This window comes from Myotis brandtii, unplaced genomic scaffold (assembly GCF_000412655.1).
Source record: "Myotis brandtii unplaced genomic scaffold, ASM41265v1 scaffold490, whole genome shotgun sequence".
NCBI lineage: Eukaryota > Metazoa > Chordata > Mammalia > Chiroptera > Vespertilionidae > Myotis > Myotis brandtii.
Genome location: NW_005368708.1, coordinates 1,674,059 through 1,678,321, shown reverse-complemented (window position 1 = coordinate 1,678,321; position 4,263 = coordinate 1,674,059).

Here is a 4,263-nt window from a genome sequence, read left to right as displayed (position 1 = left end):
TTGAACAGTCCCCATTATTTTACTGTTGCTTTGAGATTTAGTTTCACTCTTGTTTATAAAAAATGATTATTTTTTTCAGTTATTAATTGGATTTACTGACATATTTTATCAATTTATTTGTTCATTGTTATTCCACATATCTTAAGCATTCCCTCTGTGTTCAAGTCTCTTCTTGCCAAAGTATATACTTTAATATTTCTTTCAGCAAGGGTCTGTGAGTCATAAATTCAGCCTCTGTAAATCTGAAAATATTTTTATTTTTTCCCTCACTCTTGAATGAGAATTTATATGCACATACATTTTGAGCTGGAATATATTACCCCATTGTAAGCTTGCAACTGTTGTTGTTAATGAGAAGTGTTCTCTCTTTCTAATTGTTACATTATATTTGGTTATTCTTGCTGTTATTTATCCCAACAACAATGTGTCTTAAGGTGGGTATAATTTTATTTATCCTGCTCAAAGTGAACTTTGTTCTAAAGACTCAAGTCTTTCTTCAGTTATGGAAGTTTTTATCAATATTTCCTTAAATATTGCATCTTCAGCTTCACCCTCTTTTTTTTCTCATGGAACTTGCATTATGTCTATGTATTTCTCAATCTTTCTCCATGACAACTGTTCTTTTATAGTTGGTATCAGTATCTATGTGTTGTATTCTGGATGAATTATTCAAGACTGTTTTCTAATCACAAATTGTCTATTCAAATGTGCCTAGATTTCATTTTATGCTATCTATGGAGGATTCTATCTTATCTTTAATTCCAGCAACTATATTTTTCATTCTAAGTTTTCTATTTGGTTTCTTTTACATCTATCTACTCTTATTCTTTTAAGTCTGCTTTGTTTGATAATTTCCTGTTCACTATATGAAAATGTATTTTTAACATATTATCTTAGGTATACTTATGACCAAGTCTTTTTTAAGCTATTCTATTATCTCAATTTCATCTTGAGTGAGCTCCTGTTTTGATTGATTATTTTTGTCAACTGTCTTTCTTAGTACACGATTTATTCACTTCCTTTGGAATTTTAGTTTGCAAGATTATTTGGAGACTTTAAGAGGGAATCCTCTTTTTCTCTTCTTGCTGCTTTTCAGCAGGTTTTTAGTACTTCTCTTTTTGAGCTGATGATACAAAATGGAGTTTCTGAGTCTCAGTCTTATGTGATATCAGAGATCCATCCTGTGTACTTCTTGGATCTCTTCTGGTGCTATGGCTGACTATGTCTGCTCTCTCCACACAGGCCCACCTATGAACCACAGCCAATAAACCACAGCCCCAGATGGTAGTGAACAGCAGCTCTTGACAGCTGCCTTCACCCTTTGCTATTTTTTCTCCTGCATCTCTAGGCACCTATTTCAAAAAGATGGCTGAACTTTGTGCTACCCCATTGCCTGGGTAATGTTTAGCATGTACACTGGAGCTTTGATAAAGACAGAGAAATAGACAATCTGTCCAGATGGGGAGCTTCAGGAGTCAGGCTTTTAGACAGGAAGAGGGAGGGAGAGAGAGAGGGAGGGAGAGGGAAAGATAAGGAGAGGGAGAGAGAGAGAGAGGGAGAGAAGCAGATAGAAAAACAAGGTAGAGAGATGAGCATGGGAGGTGAGGAAGGTATGAGAGACAGAAGCAGAGATAGGGAGGTAGGTTTTGGGGAGAAGGAGCCCACAAGAGGAAGAAGAGAGAAACACAGACAGTGTGCGAGAGTCAAAGGCAGACAGACATAAAAGGGAAAAGCTTGCAAAAAAAATATTGTGACTACATTGAAAGGACTCAATTTTCTTGCTTTTAAAAGAGAGCATGGCCACAACCATATGAATAGATGTACCCTATTTCCTGAGTCTGTTGGGGAGATAACCCAGAAGACAGGAAGTAGTAAAAGTGATTAATCTTCCCAACTGTGGAATGACCCCTTCCAAGTCTAAGACTGCCCTACACTAGCTGTTGCTGGGCACAGACAAGGAGCACTCCCACTGCCTCTGGTCACTTCTTACAGCCAGGCTGATTTGATAGTCTCTTCAATAACCCATTCATCCGCAGCCTTATATTAGTTTTTATCCTGAGTAACACTAATTGCCCTTCGGCTGAGAGCATGTGTGAGGCATTGATTGATGATATTACACTATTTTCCACTTCAGCAGCAGCCGTGTATGTCTTGGCTGACGCACACATCCCTCCCCACATGGCAGGTGGGGTTATTCCAGGACCAGTGACTGCAGGGAAAGTGAGCCCTCCATCAGTAAACTAGGAGTTGGGTTAATAGAATGAACCACAAGAGATTAACCCCATCCTAATGACTGATTTTCCCCGCTTTGAAAGAGCACAGTCAGATATCAGTATGAGGCCAAATATTTGCTTCCATTTAATCAAACCTGTTTTTACTTGGGTTTCCCCAGAAGCAGAATCTTAGAGAAAGATATAAGAGCAAGTGGTAGTTTATTTGGGAAATATAGAGAATGCTGGTAAGAGAGTAGGGAAATGTGAAAAGGAAGAGAAGGCAGCCAAACAAAGGTGCATTATCAAGCCAGCTTCCATTGTGGGCAACTAGAACATATGACAACAGGACGACTCTGGGAATTGGTATAAAACCCATGCCTCATGTTATTTAAACAAAGGGTCAAGGGAGCTGGGGTATTTATACACTACCTCTTATCAGTCATTGGCTGATCCTGGAAGGTATTCTTTCCTGGAAATTCTAGCCTGTACTAAATGTAAGCAGAGTTGCCTTGCACTTCAAGTGTAGATACTGGCACTTAGAAGTTAGCTGGAGTATATTAAGTAGTAAGGCCTGAGGAATATATGAAGCTCCTACATCACCTGCCCCAAAGCCTTAGTGGAGACATTGAGGCTTACTCCATTTACTGAGCTTATCTGAGAGAAACTTTCCATGTCTAAAATTTCATAACATGGCCTCGTTTACAAGTAGTGTAGCAGCCTTCATTTGTGGTGTGCCTGAATTGGTACCAACAATTAGGTTCAGCTTTACTTGCTATACACCAACCAGACAACGATATTTAAGCTTGCCAAATCTCAGATTTTTCTTTCATCTGTCAAGTGGAGATAATGATAAAGATACCTGAGTTGACTTCCCTCACAGCAATGAAACAAAACTCAAATCAAAATATATGTCACTAGTCAAACTTTTCTTATAAAAGGTCAGCTGGTAGACATCTTAGGTTTTATGGGCCAGATCTTTTTTTTTAATTGATTTCAGGGGGGAAGGGAGAGGGAGAGAGAGAAACATAAATGATGAGAGAGAATCATTGATCACCTGCCTCTTGCACGCCCCACTCTGGGGATCGAGCCCACAACCTGGGCATGTGCCCCTACCGGGAATCAAACCCATGACCTCCTGGTTCATAGCTTGATGTTCAACCACTGAGTCACACCAGCCAGGCTGGACTGTGGTCTTTATCGTAACTACTCACTTCTGCTGTTGTAGCAAGAAAACAGTCTATAGAGCCATTCCTTTGGATCAACAAGTGACAACTGAAACTGAAACTCTCTCATGCCTGGGAATTGGCGGGCAGAGATGGCATGACAAAAGAAGCTTAAGCTTTTGGGTCCCACACTTGCAATGGTTCCTTCCAAGGCCCTGGAAGGGCCCCTAGCAATGATTCATATGGTCATACACTTTTGTCAAATTCACACGTGCAATTTATTTTAAGCACAATTGTTTAAAGTCACTGTCTTTTTGCACTCTGACATCGTCCATCACACTTTCCCTTGGTTTATCTGATCCTCCCCTTTGAAAAAGCATGATGATCTAATCAAAGGTCTAAGCTATTTTTACAATTGATTTTAGAAAGAGAGGAAGGGAGAGGGAGAGAAACATAGATTGGTTGCCCCCTGAGGATTGAACCTGTAATCTCAGCTTGTGCCCTGACTGGGAATTGAATTGGCGACCTTTTGGTCCACAGGACAATGCTCCAACCCAGTGACACTAGCTAGGGCATCTAAGCAATTTTCAATGAAAAACATTATCACTGTTTGGACTTCCGAATCATGGCCTATTGGGATTTCTTTAAAATAACCCCCCTTAAAGAGGTAATAATTAACAAATAGTTAAATAATTATTCAGTATGGCTCTTTGGTGTCCCCATGGCCAGGGCACTGTTGGGGAGGGATGATATTGGCAGCCATGATTACTTCTGGTCCAGTAAATAGTGGGAAATGCAAAATGACAAGAGAGGCTGTCAAATTCTTTAAGGAAGCAACTACCTAAGCTTAGGAAAAAGCTTGGGAAAATCCAAATAAAATTTATCAT